The sequence below is a fragment of the Myxocyprinus asiaticus genome, chromosome 14 (assembly GCF_019703515.2).
Source record: "Myxocyprinus asiaticus isolate MX2 ecotype Aquarium Trade chromosome 14, UBuf_Myxa_2, whole genome shotgun sequence".
In the NCBI taxonomy this organism is placed as follows: Eukaryota; Metazoa; Chordata; class Actinopteri; order Cypriniformes; family Catostomidae; genus Myxocyprinus; species Myxocyprinus asiaticus.
Window position 1 is genome coordinate 21,333,963 of NC_059357.1, and position 20,856 is coordinate 21,354,818.

The following is a 20,856-nucleotide window of genomic DNA, read 5'->3' on the forward strand; positions in this document are numbered from 1 at the left end:
AAATGAAATATTGTATATTAGGGTAATAAAAGTCACTTTTATGTAGGTTGTTTGTATTATTTCTACATGTATTTAGGATATTGTTTTTCATTACAAATTCCATAGATTATTATTTATTTTTTTACAAATTAATTACATACAGTAATTACATCTAACCATGGTGATCTTTTTTTTTAATTTTTTTTTTATTACATGTGATTAACATGATTTTACTAATACCATAGTTAAACTCTGGATACTATGCACGAACAATGGCAAATTGTCATAAATGCAACTACAAAGCAGAATTTAACAAAGAAGTTTTAAAGCCTGGACACTCATGAATTAAGTATGAAGTTATGACTTTTTCTCCTTTGTAAATATGTTTAGTTCTAATGAACTTTAATTGAAAAAAGTGAATTAAAGGTAGCTACACTCAGTAACTCTTTGTTCATGTCATCTTGGACTTACAGTGACATCTAGTGGTGTTGGTGCATCATTCGAAATCAGCAGTTTTCAGTTACAGATGCCATGTTAGAAATTCACTGTTCACAATCAACCATGATTAATTTAATCCAGGAGTGAAAGTGTCCAATAACAAGACGGTTACTGAGATTAAGCGAGTAGTATTCAGCTGGTCATGTGATTCTAAAATGGCAGCCCCCATGAGGGCGCCCCTGCCCCATGTAGAATAAAACAGCTTTTATAAGGTTGCTGATATGACTAGAGTCCTCATCTCATGTGAGTGCTCATGATTTTATACATATGTTTCAAAATTACAATTCATTTCTCCAGGAGTAAAACTTTTTTAAAGGGGAAAAAATTACTGAGTGCACCTTTAAATAATTAAGAGTCTGGCAAAAGGAAAACAATTGATTGATTTGGATAATGTTAATATGTAACGGAGTTAACATAGCCCTAGATAAATTAGTTGTTAATTAACATTTGCTGTTTTTCTGTAGTTAATATGAGTAAATTTTGCTGCCCAACTCAAAATCAATGCTTTATTTTCAAATGTGCATTTCTATGTGACAAAAATTCAGTATTAATATTGTTAACTGCATTTGCGATTAAAATATTATTTCAGTATTATTATTGGTTTCTGTCCTTTAATTTTTATATTTAATTTTGATGTATAGAATATGTTGCGTTTGTAGGTGTAATTTTGGTAAAAGTCTTGACACCTCACCGTGGACCTCACTAATTTTCAAACCCTGGCTACGGCCCTGGTCACCATTCACTTTCATTGTATCAGGGTGATCAAATGATGACAGTATTTTTTATTTTTGGGTGCCTTTAAGATGTCTGCCATCCCAGTGCAATTAAAATGATTGGTTCATTACTGCTTTGAAGCTTTGAGTGATTTAACTAAATATAGGGTGGATATATGTAAAGTGGTACAGTTAAAGAGATAGTTCACCCAGAAATGAAAATTCTCTCATCATTTACTCATCCTCATACCATCCCAGATATCTATGACTTTCTTTCTTCTGCTAAACACAAACAAAGATTTTTAGAAGAATATTTCAGCTCTGTAGGTCCATACAATGCAAGTGAAAGGGTACCAAAATTTTGAACCTCCAAAGGCATATAAAGGCAGCATAAAAGTAATCCATATGACTCCAGTGGTTAAATCCATATCTTCAGATGCAATATGATAAGTGTTGGTGAGAAACAGATCAACATTTAAGTCCTTTTTTACTAACCAAGCTGCAAAAACGGCCTATTTTCCCATCATTGCACCATACCATTGGCCCTGCCCACTGGTGCTTGGTCATTCACACAGGTGAAGAGGAGAGAGATGGGACCTGTCATGGGAGATTCATCCAAAGTGGACTTACAAAGGACACCTTCATGTGCCTGTCTGGATTTAAATGTTTTTCTACATAAACATGCACAGACGTCTTTGACCACTTGATACATATCTCCAGCAGCTTTTAAAAGACAGGGTGTCAAGCTACAACTCTGATGAGGAGAAGCTCTGTCATTCAGCTGCTGCCTCTTGCTGTTTTGAGCACAAAGGTGTCATGGATGCGTTCTTTCACCCATCTGCACTATTTTTAGTTGTTGGTGTATGAAAACATGATGGAACGATACTGGAAACTGGATGTGGATGTGTCTTCAGCGTATTTAAGAGTGGATTGTATGTTTGGCTCATATCATACCAGTCATAATATTCAAGCTTTGCAAAGGAACTGTTATTGAAGGATGGGGCAGTTAAAAACACTGCGACACGATATCAAAAACCGTGAGTAAACAGTTTTATTGATGAATATTTCATATGTCATGATTGTGTGATAGTTTATGGTGCCGACACCCTGTTTACACCAGGCGCGTCCATTGACACAACGTGATGCAATGGTATGTCTACACGCCACTGTGTGCAGCGAAAAATGGAACGGGACATCTGTTTACTGTCGGCGCAACGTGACGCGCCGCAACGGACGCTTCCATGGTTGACAGCATCATTGATTATAATGGGTTCTATTGCTTTTGACATGACTCTCACGTCCAATGTAGACAGGGTGTGAGTTTTAACAGTTGTGCTTGAGATGAACAGTTTAATATATTCTGATGCAATGTGATGTGCGTTATGTGTAAACCCTGACATTTAGTTTTCTTGTGTTTTGGTGCCTATTCTTTCTCTTCCGATTGAGTTTCTAAATTTGAGGTGCTGCATGAGTCATATGGATTACTTTTATGATGCCTTTTATATGCTTTTTGGACCTTCAATATTTTGCACCCATTCACTTGCATTGTATGGACCTACAGAGCTCAAATATTCTTTTAAAAATCTTTGTGTTCAGCAGAAAAAAAAAGTCATACACATCTGGGATAGCATGGGGGTGAGTAAATGATGAGAGAGTTTTAATTTTTGGGTGAACTATCCCATAAAGCTTGATCTCCATTATGTCCATATGCTTTTCCTGAAATGGTTAAAAATCATTACTAAACTAATATTTGGCAAATAAACAATTTACTTTTTGAGGTTTTAAGTTGATGATGTAACACCAGAATGTGTGGCAGAACTCATTTCATGACCACCATTGAGAAAAGCAATTTTAAAGAAAATGAAATACAAATTTGAGGTAGCCTAAATCATGTTAAGGCTATAAAAAAAAAAGAAGTAAAAGTTGACTTAATGTTTGTTAATGTTACATAATGACTCATGATGTGAAAGTGTATCAGAAAATGTAAAAAGTGATTTGTAGGTATTTTCAATAGAATAATTTTTTCTCTGTCTCTCTTTACCAGAGGCTTACTGGCAAAGTGGGGCAGGGTGAAGCTGGTAAAGTGGGACAGCATATCAAGACATTTAAAGAGGAGTTATGAGTTAATTATTAACTAACATTATTAACTAACATAGCAACAATCATGATTAAATGGCAGTTTAGTGCAGTTCAGTGCAAAGTGTAGTGTAGGCCTATTTTCATGTGTGTAGTGCAGTACAGTACATAGTGCGGTGTATTTACATGCAACGAAAGGAAAATTAATTCAGTTTCTTCAATCTAGAGACCTATCTGGCCTATTTACATTTATTCATTTAACAGACACTTATCCAAAGCAACTTACAAAACCTTAAAGAGACAGGAACACAAAAGTGATGTATTATAAAGTTTCCATTACATTAGAAAAGTGCTATCCAAGACAGAGATTAAAGTGCAACAATTATTATTTTTTTAATTATTAATTTGAGTGTATAGTCAAGTGCTCATGAAAAAGTTGTGTCTTTGGCTGTTTTCTTGAAGACAGAGAGGGAGTCTGCTTCATGGATTAAGTTGGAAAGGTCGTTCCACCAGAGGCACAGTGAAGCCGAAAGAACGGGAAAGTGATTTGGTGCCTCTTTGTGTTGGTAGCACAAGGCACCACTCATTTGCAGACCGCAGCCTTCTGTTGGGAATGTAGCTCTGCATGAATGACTTTAGGAAAGCTGGAGCATACCCAGTGACTGTTCTGTATGCCAGTAGAGCTTTCAATTTGATATGTGCAGCAACTTGCAGCCAGTGTAGAGAAACAAGGAGGGGTGTAACATGCGCTTTCTTGGGTTTGTTGAAGACCAGATTTGCTGCGGCATTCTGGATCATTTGCAGAGGCCTAATTGTGCATGCAAGAAGGCCGGCTAAAAGATCATTACAGTAATCCAGTCTAGATATGACAAGAGACAGAACTGAGTTGAGTGGCATGATCAGAGAGCAAGGGTCTTATTTTCCTGATCTTGTAGAGAGCAAATCTACATGATCGGGCTGTTTTGAGATGTGGTCGGTGAAATTGAGTTGATTCCCGATGGTTACCCCTAGATTTCTGACCGCTTTGGATGGTGTTATTGTAGATTAACCCAGCTGAACGGTGATGTTGTGCACAACAGCGGGGTTGGGTGGAAAGATGAGGAGCTCGGCCTTCACTAGGTTGTGTTGAAGGTGGTGTTCCTTCATCCAGGCCAAGATGTCTGCCAAGCAGGCCAAGATCTGAGCAGTCACTGTGGGGTCATCAGGCTGTAAAGACAAGTAGAGCTGTGTGTCATCGGCGTAGCAGTGGTAAGAGAACCCATGTGCTTGAATGATGGGTCCCAGTGATGTTGTATATATGGAGAAGAGAAGTGGGCCAAGCACTGAGCCCTGAGGTACCCCAGTAAGTAGCTGATGTGACTTGGACACCCCACCTCTCCAGGCTACCTTGAAAGACCTAACTGAGAGATAAGACTTAAGCCAGCCAAGCATAGTTCCTATGATGCCCACAGTAGAGAAGGTGGACAGGAGGATCTGATGGTTGACCGTGTCAAAGGCTGCAGAAAGGTCCAGTAGAATCAGGACAGATGATTTGGATCCAGCGCTCACCTGTCTCAGCGACTAGGTGACAGACAGCAGGGCAGTCTCTGTGGAATGTCCACTTTTGAAGCCTGATTGTCATCCAGCCTCTTGTTCTGTGAGAGATAGGCAGAGATCTGATTGAAAACTACCCTTTCGAGTGGTTTCCCAATGAATGGGATGAGAGAGACTGCTCTGTAGTGTTCAACTTTTGTGGGGTTAAGTGCAGGTTTTTTAAGCAGCAGGGTTACTCGAGCCTGCTTAAATGTGGTGGGAAAAGTAGAGATATGTTAATTATGTGTATGAGTGCAGGTAGGATGGACGGAGAGATGGCTTGGAGAAGGTGGGAAGGAACAGGATCAAGGGGGCAGGTGGTGGGGTGGTTGGAGAGGAATTTAGAAACCTCAGTGTCAGTCAGAGGAGAGAACAGAGATAGAAGAGCTGCAAACCGGAGGAGGGTGTGGTGCTGAGAATGTATTGCTAATGGCTGTAATCTTATTAGTAAAAAAATGTGGCGAAGACATCTGCTGTCAGTGAGGTGTCGGGTGGTGGGGGGGTGGACGGGACAGAGGATTGTGTTAAATGTCCTGTGGCAAACACAGCATTATATAAAATATTGGTTACAAGCAATTTGGGGGCAGGCTGTGTGTTGCAAACATTGAGGATGGGCTGTAGTCCAACCAATCACAAAATAGCACCAGAAATGTGTAGTATTTATTTATTTATTTATTTATTTTGTCATTGGTTGAAAGCAAGGACTCACTAAAGAAGCAGTCACTGCAAACCAGAGAGTCATGGACGTCACGAGGGTGAGAACGGTAGTAAGATATATTTGTGCACACTGCATAGGTTTAAGTGTCCATAAAGAAGCTGGGTAGTGTCTCTAGCAGTGACTATCTGTGGCTTCTGTTGATGTACCATATAGGGGGCCTGGGTAGCTCAGTGGTAAAGATGCTGGCAACCACCCCTGGAGTTCGCTAGTTCGGATCCCAGGGCGTGCTGGGTGACTCCAGCCAGGTCTCCTAAGCAACAAAATTGGCCTGGTTGCTAGGGAGGGCAGAGTCACATGGGGTAATCTCCTCGTGATCGCCATAATGTGGTTCGTTCTCGGTTGGGCGTGTGGTGAGTTGAGCATGGCGTGAAGCCTCCACACGTGCTATGTCTCTGTGGCAACGCGCCCAACAAGCCACGTGATAAGATGTGCGGGTTGACGATCTCAGATGCGGAGGCAACTGGGATTTGTCCTCCGCCACCCAGACTGAGGCGACTCACTACGCAACCACGAGGACTTAAAAGCACATTGGGAATTGGGCATTCCAAATTGGGAGAAAAAGAAAAAAAACAAAAAAATTACCATATAGAGGTGGACCGATATATTGGTTTTGCCGATTAATCGGCACCGATAACAGATTTCTGGAACTATCAGTTATCAGCAAAAATCCACACCGATAGTTTTTCCCCATTGCGTCCGATGTTCGAGCAGCTGGGAAGGGTCCGCTGTCATTATACAGTATGAGAGCGGCCTCTGGGGGTGAAATGAAAACTCTCACTTCACTGATGCATTGTGGTGTTTGTTTTGACACTTGAGACTACACTCTGCATGGACCGGAACACTTCAGATGCAGATTTAAAACATCAACAACGAAAAGGTATGTATATAGTACACGTTGTTATATCATTATAAAGTAATTCATTTGTTGACTAGATGCTGCATTAGTAGAGAACAGCAGTATGTTTGCCAACAAGGCTAAGAGGACGCTAAGACATGTACACAATTTAATTACAAAAGCCTTTTTTTATATATATACTTAAACACAGTATATATATATATATATATATATATATATATATATATATATATATATACACAGATCAGCCACAACATTAAAACTATCTGCCTAATATTGTGTAGGTCCCCCTCGTGCCGCCAATACAGCGCGAACCCGCATTCTGAGATGCTATTCTTCTCACCAAAATTGTACAGAGCGGTTATCTGTTTTACCGTAGACTCTGTCAGTTCAAACCAGTCTGGCCATTCTCTGTTGACCTCTCTCCTCAATAAAGCGTTTCCATCCGCAAAACTGTCACTCACTGGATGATTTTTGTTTTTGGCACCATTCTGAGTAAATTCTAGAGACTGCTGAGTGTGAAAATCCCAGGAGATCAGCAGTTACAGAAATACTCAAACCAGCCCATCTGGCACCAACAATCATTCATGCGATTATCTAAACAGCCAATCATGTGGCAGCAGTGCAGTGCATAAAATCATGCCGATACGGGTTAGGAGCTTCAGTTAATGTTCACATCAACCATCAGAATGGGGAAAAGAAATTTGATCTTAGTGATTTGGACGTGGCATGTTTATTGAGAATTTACTCAGAATGGTGCAAAAACAAAAAATATCCAGTGAGCGGCAGATGAGAGAGTTCAACAGAGAATGGCCAGACTGCTTTGAACTGTCAAAGTCTATGGTAACTCACATAACCACTCAGTTCAATTGTGGTGAATGCTATTCTGAGATGCTGGTTGGCGCTGTTTTGGCGGCATGAGAGGGACCTACACAAAATTAGGCAGGTGGTTTTAATGTTGTGGCTGATCGTTGTATATGTGCAATGTGAATGATAATTTTTTACTTCATAACTGTCCAATCTGTAGAAGTAGCAGGCATAGAATAAAGTTTAGGACAAAAACTGTCTGTGTTTCTCACTTTATGCTCAAAGATTTGAATGAATACATCACATTCAGATGGGTGGTCACATACGCTCTAGTCAAACAAATATTTCAGCGTATCTGAAGCTCAAATCAGTTCCGAAATTCTGCCTCTGCAGATGGTCGGAACTCCACACAGCTGCCATGCGACACTCCATTTGAAATGAATGACCTCTGGTCTGTTATCTGTCATTTGTCAGATGCAGTGAAAAGGCGGCTTCAGTCCAGTAAGATGAAAGAAAATGATCTGCAAAAATGTAATGGGTACTTTTCAAGTTTAAATAAAATTGTAAGGAGTAAAAAGTACTATTTTGTCTTTGGAAATGTAATAAAATAAAATTGCAAGTATTCTGTTTCAATTGCACTCGAGTAAAGTACAAATCCCAAAAAATTATACTTACACTGGCGGCCAAAAGTTTGGAATAATGTACAGATTTTGCTGTTTCGTAAGGAAATTGGTACTTTAATTCACCAAAGTGGCATTCAACTGATCACAAAGTATAGTCAGGACATTACTGATGTAAAAAACAGCATTTTGATCAAATCTAGACAGGCCCCATTTCCAGCAGCCATCACTCCAACACCTTAGCCTTGAGTAATCATGCTAAATTGCTAATTTAGTACTAGAGAATCACTTGCCATTGTATCAAACACTGCTGAAAGCTATTTGTTTTTTAAATGAAGCTTAACATTGTCTTTGTGTTTGTTTTTGAGTTGCCACAATATGCAATAGACTGGCATGTCTTAAGGTCAATATTAGGTCAAAAATGGTGAAAAAAAAAAAAAAAAAAAAGAAACAGCTTTCTCTAAAACTCGTCAGTCAGTCACTGTTTTGAGGAATGAAAGCTATACAATGCTTGAAATTGAAAACTGAAGATTTCATACAAAGGTGTACACTACAGTCTTCAAAGACAAAGGACAACTGGCTCTAACAAGGACAGAAAGAGATGTGGAAGGCCCAGATACAACTAAACAAGAGGATAAGTACATCAGAGTCTCTAGTTTGAGAAACAGATGCATCACATGTCCTCAGCTGTCAGCTTCATTGAATTCTGCCTACTCAACACCAGTTTCATGTATAACAGTAAAGAGAAGACTCAAAGGTGCTGACTCAAGAGTGTTATAAATCTTAACCCCATTGAGCTTTTGTGGGATCAGCTAGACTGTAAGGTGCGTGAGAAGTGCCCGATAAGACAGCCCCATCTATGGCAAGTGCTACAGGAAGCGTGGGGTGAAATGTCACCTGAGTATCTGGACAAACTGACAGCTAGAATGCCAAGGATCTGCAAAGCTGTCATTGCTGCACGTGGAGGATTTTTTTGATGAGAACTCTTTGAAGTAGTTTAAGAAGTTCTGAACATTATTTTCAAATTGTAATAGTAATTTTTCACGATATTAATGTCCTGACTATACATTGTGATGTGCCACTTTGCTGAATAAAAGTACCAATTTCTTTCCATAAGAGAAAAATCTGTACATTATTCCAAAATTTTGGCTGCCAGTGTAAGTACAATACAATTTTTACTCAATTACTTTACACCCCTGTAAACATGATTTTAAGTTTAAAATTATCGCACTCCATTCATTTGGTTGGCATGTATTTGCGTGCATGGGGAACAGACAGCAATCGAGTACATATGCAGAGGCAGAGACAAGCAAGCATATTGAGCATACTCTTCGATATCCTCACTTGTTTATTGTTGTGAAGCCCATAGCTGAATCATTCTGAAAACTCAGAATGCACCAAACATTGTTGATCGATCCTCCAGCTACCAGACACAATGCTACTCACAAGAGGGGAAAGTGCATGGGAAAAAATCTGCAGGAAAACCACGGACTTAGCATCCTGATTACAAGGTCTTCTACTTTCAGAAGAGCACAGAAACTTCCAACAGGAGTCAGTAGACATCTAGTACTTTTCCTACAACAGGTTTTGCAGCTATGTATTGATCATGTTGATGATGTAGAGCAAGGGTGAGGAACCTCTTTCCTATCAAGGGCTGTTCGAGTATTTACAAAATTATTTGCGGGCCATACAATTGCTTGCAATTTCTTATTGTGGTTTGAAATTAACATACAGTTGCTTTCTGTACATGCTTACCAAGAATACAGACTTTCCATTATACAGTATTTTGTGTTGTTATTATTTAAAATAATTTATATGTAAATTTCTTTTTTTACATTTAACAGAATCAAGGCCATTTTTATGCTTATAAAATTATTTCTTGCATGGCTTGCAGCCAGTTAAAATGGTCTCGCAGGCCTTAAATGGCCATGCAGTTGGACATTTTCCACCCCTTATGTAGAGGCTTAAGAAAATCATGTATCAAATAAGTCTCACAACTTTATATAGTGTTAAGGTTTTTAGATATTACACACAGCTACCACCAAAACGGTGTTTAGTGCACACATGCTATACATACACACAATCAGTTATTTCTAGTTTTTTAACTGCACAATGTTGAGTTGACAATTAGGGCTGAAACGATTAGTCAATGTTATTGACAACGTCGACAATAAAAAAATTGTCAAAAAAATTTTAGTTGTCGAATAGTCGTTTGATGTCATTTAATGTAACATGAGATCATTTGAAACTCAAATGATGGCACGTGAGAGAAGCACACAGCTCGCGCCTGACTGAGGAGAGGAAGAAAACACAGCTCACAGTCCAGATGCACTCTAAACTTTCCAAACAGCTTCAGGTGATATAGATCACAAAGTATGAGGGAATTATACAAAAATGCCAAATAAGTAAATACAGAAGTGCTCTCATTGTGGAATAAGCAGAGCCAGAGCTTGCGCTCTGCTTAAACAAAACTTCTGTGTCGAGCGTCTTTAAAGGAAACACCCTGGCATTACATCTTTAGTGCAGTTATATTTAATGCATTATAGCTTTATTAAAGTTCAAATAATAAGGAAGCAGGTCATGTAAATAACTACAAACTCCGAAACTGCCATTTCTCTGTGCAGTCAGCGCCTCTTCTATGAGATGCGCAAAGTGTCCCTGTATAACGGGGAGCAACTGAAACTGCACCTGGCTGAGGCATACTCTGTCGCGAGTGTGTTTGTCCTCGAGCATGCGTGCTTGCTGCAGCTAGATTATAACATGATGGCTCTTGATTTATTGAATCATAATATGTGTGTCACTGTGCATTTCTTATCGTGAAGAAAATTGGCAGTACGCAGCTTTATTAATAAGAGAGGTCTTTTTTGTGAGTTAGAGATGGATTGAAGTGAACAAAAAGGTGAGAAAGGGTAATCTTCGCACCATTATACGCTGCAACAAAATACATTTTTGATTTGTTTTTGTTTTGGCTTGTTTTCGAATATAAATATCTAAAACTCCTTTAAAACAATGTGCATTTACTTTAGCAGCTATACTGCAGAAGAAAAAAAAATTCTGAGAATTTTGAATATAATATTAAAAATACAAATATTTTTAAATATCTAAAAATCCTTTAAAAAAAAAGATGCATTCACCTGAGAAGCAGAATATAAGATATTTAGACTTGCTTTTAGAGAATAGATCTTGAATAAGTATATTTTGTCTTTATTGCACTCGCAGAAGTATAACCAAGTGAAAAAAATACACTTAAATACAAAATACACTTACTGTATATTTGAGATTCATTCTCTTAAAGCAAGTCAAAATATCTTATATGGTGCTACTCAAGTAAATGTATCTTGTTTTAAGGATTTTTAGAGCATTTTAAATTGACAAAAACACTTGATAACAATATGATTTTTTTGCAGTGAATTTTTTACTGAATTAAACTTAATAAAAATATATATTTTTCCCTTTAATTCAGTGAATGTCATTTAGAGGTATTTTTAAAAGATGATTTTGTCCTCTTTATTGATAGCAATAGTCGAATAATTGTTCTCATAATCATTAGATTAGTCTATTATCAAAATAATCGTTGTTTGCAGCCCTATTGACAATGCAGACAATGTATTTGTTATACAATAATATCTATTTTACAATGACCCTGTGGTTATGTTTCAGAATATAAAGCATAATTCTGTTTTTCTTTAAAAAAAAAAAAAAAAGTAATCCAAGTATCAGATTATTTTAAGTACTGTAAATCCTACAGTAAAGCTAAGATGTTTGACTGATAGTGCTAGAAGTAAAGCTTGGATAGCAGTGCTACGGAGCAATCTTGAGGGATTTAATTTGGCATTTAAGTCATTTGGCGGTTACTAGGAGCCAATAGCTCCGGGGTTTTAGACCAATTTTGATGCTTTGACTAAATCAGTCTATAAAGGCAGACCATTTAGAAGCAAACCAAGGAAATTAAGACCCATTTTATTCTCACAACTTTTCCAGTTACATCTGGTCAAAACCACGATCCTTAACATTGACAGGCCCGGACGTCATGCAAAGAGCAGACGTGTGAGAGACAGCTCTGTGCACTTTGCTAATTGTTTTTATTATTTTAATATATATTGAATATATTTTAATATATCATTATCATGATATAATCCGGTGAAAATCGATACACCCAGTTACACATTTGCTGTTTGAGGTAAACATGGAAAAGAAGTCAAAATCATCGGGCTCTGGAGACATTAAAAGACACTTATGGGTTCAAGATGAAAGCCCAGATAGGCCTGTGGACCGGGGACTCGATTTGGATGGCGCGCGGGAGAAGGAATCCAGCGTCAACTGTCCAACATGTCGGTGATGTTGACGAAGGTACTTGCGATCTTGGAGAATCTCGCTGTAATACGTCGATCAAAAAAAAATTCTCTGAGTTAGTCACAAGAGTGACAGATGTTGAGAGACGAAACTATTATTTGGAGTCATCAGAGAGGGAATTAGCCGCTAATCCGCCCGCGACCAAAGTTGATTTGAAACGTGTTCTTGAAAAGCTTGAAGATTTTGAGAATAGAAGCTGCAGGAATAATGTTTGAAGTGTGGGAATTCCTGAGCATGAGGAGGGCAGAGATATGGTGAAATTCCTGGATGAGCTTTTCCCGAGTCTGCTCGACATAACAGGCCATAAACTGGAGGTCGAGCAAGCTCACAGAGTCCTGGCTCACAGATCCTCTGATCGAGAAAGGCCCCGATCGATTCTGGCCAGATTTTTAAAATCATCCAATAAAGATCTCGTGTTGTGCCAGGCGAGGAGCAAAGGAAAGCTTTCTTGGAAGAATCACAGTATTTTCTTGTTTCCAGACTTTGCGAACTCGACAAGAGTGAAACACGATCGGTTCAAGGAATGCAAGAAACTCTTTCATCAGCGGAAGATAACTTTTGCTCTGATGTTCCCTGCCAAACTGAGAATAAACACCAAGGACGGCAGCAAAGTATTTACATGTCCCAATCAGGCAATGTCTTTTATAAAAAGAATGGGTGAGTAACCACTGGGTGTTTCTCTTGTGAGTGGATTGACTCATTGTACATACTCTGGCTTTTGGAGGAAGCTGGGCATTATTTTTTTTTATTTTTTTGCGTTGGCTCCGCCGAGCGGCTGGAGTTTGTTTTGTTTTGTGGATTAACAGTTTTCCTTAAAGAAACTTTTGCATTGACTGAAGATCACTTTTACAATGAAGTTCCCTGGCAGATTGAGAATAGACACAACGGATGACCGCAAAATATCTACATGCCCACACAAAGGATGTCTTTTATAAAGTTGACGGACTGTGTAAGTCATGGGATATACTTTTACGCGGCCTCCGAGTGAATTGACTCGACCATTCGAGGAACCGGGATGCATGTTTCGTTTCCTTTTGTGCTGGTTCCGCCTAGCGGTTGGAGCTTGTTTTGTTAAATAACACTACTTCGGGACAGTTATGGATGAATCTGTCAGTTCCTTGTGCTTATGCCTCCTGTTGGCTGGAGTATGATTTGTGGAGTATTTTCGTGGGACATTGGAATGAGTATGTCATCTGCTGCACTCATCAGCTGGCTTACTGAAGATTCTTTTGTCTGGCCGAGGAAATTGAACGGCTTTATATTGGCTGGAATTTGTTTTGTGAAGGAACACACCTTCGAGGTAGTTCTGTGAATGAGTCTACATGTTCTCTGTGTTTATTCTGCCTATTGGCTGGGGTTTGTTTTACAAAATATTTGATGTTATGTAATTTTGCCTTACAAATTTGTGAGGCAAAATTGAGCAATCCGATGGCAAAATTGTCACGGGGGCTCTCATAGGTGTACATGGACTCTTTGAGTTTAGAGGGATTGACGTCGGTTGGTGCTTTTGTGCGCAGGGATTAATTAAGAAATGTGCTTTGTAGCTTTTAGTTCCTTTCATAATGTAATGCATTCAGCCTTAATCATGCTCTCTTAAGAAAAGAAGCAATAGTACAATTCAAGTTTTTGATATCACAACAGGAAAACAGTTTTAATGTCAAATAAAAGTAGGATAAATGCATTAACTACGCAAAAACATTTTACAGCATTGTTTAATTAAATAATCTGATTACATTTAACAGTCCTAATAAATTGTAATACTAAGGGAAATCCAGGACAATGTGTAGTCTAGGTCTATGATAAGAAATGTTTTTAATATCTTATTTGTCACAAAACAATATCGTAGCAGACATTTTATTTGAAGTGACTCACAAATGAGAAAGAGACACAACATAAAATTATATTGAAATCAATTATGTGCATTGTGCAAGTATAGGACACTTGATGATTTTAATTTTAGATTTCTGTGTTTTGCAGTATTAATATTTAATTTTAAAATAATACAGTTTGATATATGCAACATTTACTTTTGGCCCACTGCCCTCAATCAAGTTTGATATTTGGCCCTTCATAGGAAAAAGATTGGGCACCTCTGTTTTAGACTATGATCTGTCCTGTGACAGATGAGTTTGGCTCATATGCTAAGATTCAGAGAAAACTTGATGTAAAAATGCAGTAACTACAAAATCCACATCAGAATAATTTGATAGAAGGACAGGTGGACAGATAAATGGAAAGTAATGCCTTATCAGTACCAAAGGTTATTTTTATGGCAAAAACAGTATAATTACAAAAAAAACAACAAACTATCACAGCACTGTAAAAAGATGTATATAAAAGAGATGTAAGACGCAAGGTGAAGACATCATCTCTCAGCGGCACCGAACGTACAACGGGAGACAGAAACACGCGTCCAGCAAAACACTGTATCCAGCCATTGTCGCAAAGACACGAACGATAACAATCGGCTAATATTGGCTGGGACGGTGCTTTACAATTCCGGTCCAGTATTTCACGAACACCAGCAGCATGATTTTGGGGAGCTGAGGTGAAGGGAGAGGGAGATATAAACAGAAGCCACAGATAGTCACTGCTAGAGACACTACTAGGCTTCTTTATGGGCACTTAAACCTATGCATTGCACAAAAATATATCTTCAGAATCAGAATCACCTCTCACTTGCGTGACATCCCTGACTGTCTGGTGCAGTATCCGCTTCTTGAGTGAGCTTCTTGTTTTCGACCAGTGACAAAAAAATAAAAATAAATACTACACATATCTGGTGCTATTTTGTGATTGGTTGGGGCGGTCTACAGCCCACCCTTAATGTTTGCAGCAAACAACCTGCCCACAGATTGCTTTTAACCAATGCACAAATCGTAAAAAATAAAATATTTTATTTAATACTGTGTTTGCCACAGGATATTTAACACACTTCTCTGTCCTCTCCCTCCACCGCCTGACACCTCACTGACAGCAGATGTCTTCGCCACATTTTTTACTAATAAGGTTACAGCCATTAGCAATACATTCTCAGCACCACACCCTCTCAAACACCCGCCTCCTGTTGCAGCTCTTCTATCTCTATGTTCTCTTCTCTGACTGACACTGAGGTCTCTAAACTCCCCCTCTCCAACCACCCCACCACCTGCCCCCTTGATCCTAATCCTTCCCACCTTCTCCAGGCCATCTCTCCATCCATCCGACCTGTGAGTTCCCACCACATTTAAGCAGGCTCAAGTAACCCTGCTGCTTAAAAAACCTGTACTTAACCCCACACAATTTGAACACTACAGACCAGTCTCTCTCATCCCATTCATGGTGAAAACACTCGAAATGGTAGGTTTCAATCTGATCTCTGCCTATCTCTCACAGATTAACCTGCTGGATGACTATCAGTCAGGCTTTAAAGTGGACATTGCACTGAGACTGCCCTGCTGTCTGTCAACTAGTCGCTAAGACAGGCGAGAGCTGGATCCAAATCATCCGTCCTGATTCTACTGGACCTTTCTGCAGCCTTTGACACTGTAAACCATCAGATCCTTCTGTCCACCCTCTCTACTCTTGGCATTACAGGAACTATGCTTGGCTGGTTTAAGTCTTATCTCTCAGGTAGGTCTTTCAAGGTAGCCTGGGGAGGTGAGGTGTCCAAGTCTCATCAGCTACTTACTGGGGTACCTCAGGGCTCAGTGCTTGGGCCACTTCTCTTCTCCATGTACTCAACATTCACTGGGACCCTTCATTTAAGCACATGGGTTCTCTTACCATTGCTACGCCGATGACACACAGCTCTACTTGTCTTTCCACCCCAAGGACACCATGGTGACTGCTCAAATCTCTGCCTTTTTGCCAGACATCTCGGCCTGGATGAAGGAACACCACCTGCAACTTAACCTAGCGAAGACTGAGCTCCTCGCCTTTCCAGCCAACCCTTCTGTTGAACACAACATCACCGTTCAGCTGGATTAAACTACAATAATGCCTTCCAAAATGGTCAGAAATCTAGGGGTAACCATCGATAACCAACTCAATTTCACAGACCACACGATCACTTACACTCTACAATATTAGGAAAATAATGGTCGCTATAATGTGGTTCGTTCTCGGTGGGGCGCATGGTGAATTGAGTGTGGTTGCCGCGGTGGATGGCGTGAAGCCTCCACACGCACTATGTCTCCGTGGCAACGCGCACAACAAGCCACGTGATAAGATGTGCGGGTTGACTGTCTCAGACGCGGAGGCAACTGGGATTCATCCTCCGCCACCCAGACTGAGGCGAATCACTATGCGACCATGAGGACTTAGAGTGCATTGGGAATTGGGCATTCCAAAATTGGGAGAAAAAGGGGAAAAATCCCCCCCCCCCCTCCCAAAAAAAAAAGATGGTTATTTATATCTTCAGCTTTAGTGTGTCAAAAGGAAATATAAATGTTAGACTCCCAAACATTACTTTTGCAAATAGAAAATATTAGAATAGAAGAACAGGGAGCCCTGCAACAGATGTCATGGCCCCCACAAAGCCCCCCACTGAACATTGTATCAGTCTGAGATGACATAATGACACAGAAGCAATTGAGACAGCCTAAATAGATAGAAGAACTGTGGTGAATTCTCCAAGAAGCTTGGAACGTCCTATCTGCCAACAACCAAGAAAAACTGTGTCCAGGTGTACGTAGGAGAATTGGTGCTGTTTTAAAGGAAAGGTGGTCACACCATATATTGATTTAACTTTTTATGTTTACTGGACTTGGATACCAATTGTTTGATTGGGTGGGCAAGACTCACATTTGGGTGGGCTCAGCCCACCCCTGCCCATGCCTACATCTGGCCCTGGCTGCACGATGTAAGCCAATCGTAACGATGGCGTTTACGTTAAAGTTTAGAGGCACTTATGCTAAAACCGAGCATTTCAGACAGAGGGCCAGACACAGGGTGCACAATTGACATATATTACTAAGTTATGACTGTTTTAATGCAAAAAAAAAGCTGTACTTACATTATCAATGGACCTCAGAGAAGATAATAAAACTTTAAAAAAAAGCATTTCATGACCCCTTTAAAATGCAGCCAAAGCAAGTTTGAGCCTAGCAAGGGGTGATTGTTTATTGGTTTGAGAAAATAACGTCTGTTTTTATCCTTCTGGGGAGGATAACATGGCAAAAAAAAAAAAAAAAAAAAAAAAGATGCTTTTTAAATAAAATTGTACTATAGAGCTTCAACTAGTAGCACTCTCTTTCCCTGCTTTGTCAGACTTAGTATCTTTTATTTACTGACATTGTGAAATTAAAGATACATATTCACAGAGTTTTGTTGTAATGCCATTAAAAAAAAAAGAGAGAGAGAAAAAAGCTAGACGAAACAAAAAATTGTCTTTCATTGTGAGACTATAAATCAACTGCTGATTTTCCCCCCAAGTAGGCAGAAATATTCTAACAAAACAGTGACATTTGTGGCACAAATACAATTAGGATCACTAAAGTGGAAGAATCAATTCCCCGTTTTTTTTTTTTTTTAAGGCTTAAAGTTGGCAGGTTTTAGAGGGACTTTGGACACTTGTCAGCTGGTCAGACTTGGAGACCAGCTTAAACCAGATGTTTTTTTGTTTGTTTGTTTGTTTGCACTGGTAATACAAATATATATACAAAATACTACTACAAAAACAGCCTTGATTTTATAACTAAAGTTAGTTATATTTACATACACTACATCACAGCAGTGACCATTTTATATATATATATATATATATATATATATATATATATATATATATATATATATATATACACTATATTGCCAAAAGTATTCGCTCACCCATCCAAATAATTGAATTCAGGTGTTCCAATCACTTCCATGGCCACAGGTGTATAAAATGAAGCACCTAGGCATGCAGACTGCTTCTACAAACATTTGTGAAAGAATGGGCCGCTCTCAGGAGCTCAGTGAATTCCAGCGTGGTACTGTGATAGGATTCCACCTGTGCAACAAGTCCAGTCGTGAAATTTCCTCGCTACTAAATATTCCACAGTCAACTGTCAGTGGTATTATAACAAAGTGGAAGCGATTAGGAATGACAGCAACTCCAAGGCCACGTAAAATGACAGAGCGGGGTCAGCGGATGCTGAGGCAGAGTGCGCAGAGGTCGCCAACTTTCTGCAGAGTCAATCGCTACAGACCTCCAAAGTTCATGTGGCCTTCAGATTAGATCAAGAACAGTGCGTAGAGAGCTTCATGGAATGGGTTTCCATGGCCAAGCAGCTGCATCCAAGCCATACATCACCAAGTGCAATGCAAAGCGTCGGATGCAGTGGTGTAAAGCACGCCGCCACTGGACTCTAGAGCAGTGGAGACGCCTTCTCTGGAGTGACGAATCATGCTTCTCCATCTGGCAATCTGATGGACGAGTCTGGGTTTGGCGGTTGCTAGGAGAACGGTACTTGTCTGACTGCATTGTGCCAACTGTGAAGTTTGGTGGAGGGGGGATTATGGTGTGGGGTTGTTTTTCAGGAGCTGGGCTTGGCCCCTTAGTTCCAGTGAAAGGAACTCTGAATGCTTCAGCATACCAAGAGATTTTGGACAATTCCATGCTCCCAACTTTGTGGGAACAGTTTGGGGATGGCCCCTTCCTGTTCCAACATGACTGCGCACCAGTGCACAAAGCAAGGTCCATAAAGACATGGATAAGCGAGTTTGGTGTGGAAGAACTTGACTGGCCTGCACAGAGTCCTGACCTCAACCCGATAGAGCACCTTTGGGATGAATTAGAGCGAAGACTGCGAGCCAGGCCTTCTCGTCCAACATCAGTGTCTGACCTCACAAATGTGCTTCTGGAAGAATGGTCAAAAATTCCCATAAACACACTCCTAAACCTTGTGGAAAGCCATCCCAGAAGAGTTGAAGCTGTTATAGCTGCAAAGGGTGGGCCGACGTCATATTAAACCCTATGGATTAAGAATGGGATGTCACTTAAGTTCATATGCGTCTAAAGGTAGATGAGCGAATATATTTGGCAATATAGTGTATATATATATATATATATATATATATATATATATATATATATATATATATATATATATATATATATATAAATGTTGGCTTGACTGAGTCTTGTCTGAAATTGTTTCAGACAAAAAATTTTTTTTTAGTTTAAAGTTTGATGGTTACACCATACAGTAATTTACAGGAAGACAAACCACTAGCTAGCTAGCTAAGTAGTCAGACAGACTGTCACATTAGCCCCTTTCCTACATACAGTCCAGGTACTTTCCCCTTAGGCACTTTCTAGATGAGAACACTTAAACGGGACATGTCATGAGGAATCAAATTTTCCTTGAACTCAAAACTTAATCCCCAATGCAATAAAACCAATTATTGAAATCAATTGGTAAAACGCCTCATTATCTACTTCTACGACTTCCCAACGTCAAAAGGGGGCCCATTAATTCATGACCACCTCTACAGCAACAACATCAATACCTACTTTACATTATCACACCCTTGGCTCTGCCCACTGGTGCTCAGTTCATAAACACAGAGAGAGAGAGAGCAGGACAGGCAGGCCTAGTGTGGCCTTACTATTCTTGAACACCAAAGGGGACCCATTTGGACTATTTTGAATAATTTTTGTATATAAACATGTACTAGACAGATGTCTTTGAAAGTTATGCATCTTGCGCCACTTTTAATTTTTTTATCCCCTTTTCTCCCAATTTGGAATGCCCAATTCCCACTACTTAGTAGGTGCTCGTGGTGGCGCGGTTACTCACCTCAATCCGGGTGGCGGAGGACAAGTCTCAGTTGCCTGAGACCTTCAATCCATGCATCTTATCAAGTGGCTCGTTGAGCATGACACCACGGAGACTCCGCATGTGGAGGCTCATGCTACTCTCTGCGATCCATGCACAACTTACCACATGCCCCATTGAGAGCGAGAACCACTAATCGTGACCACGAGGAGGTTAGCCATGTGACTCTACCCTCCCTAGCAACCGGGCCAATTTGGTTGCTAAGGAGACCTGGCTGGAGTCACTCAGCACACCCTGGATTAGAACTCGTGACTCCAGGGGTGGTAGTCAGCATCAATACTCGTTGAGCTACCCAGGACGTCTCGTGCCACTTTTAAAAGACGTGGTGTCAAGTTACATCTCTGAAAAGGAGACCCCATTCTGTTTTATTCAGCTGAGCTGATCGCGTCTGGGCGCATTCTTGTGCCCATGTACGCTATTTTTAATTGTGGCTGTATGTAAACATGCACTAGATGGACGTCTTTGACAGTTTTGATGCGTTTACGGCAATGTGCACCTGAGTGTAGGATGACTTTATGTGTGTGCGTCTTGTTCGTGCATGGCGCTATACAGTATACAGGTGCTGGTCATATAATTAGAATATCATCAAAAAGTTGATTTATTTCACTAATTCCATTCAAAAAGTGAAACTTGTATATTATATTCATTCATTACACACAGACTGATATATTTCAAATGTTTATTTCTTTTAATTTTGATGATTATAACTGACAACTAAGGAAAATCCCAAATTCAGTATCTCAGAAAATTAGAATATTACTTAAGACCAATACAAAAAAGGATTTTTAGAAATCTTGGCCAACTGAAAAGTATGAACATGAAAAGTATGCGCATGTACAGCACTCAATACTTAGTTGGG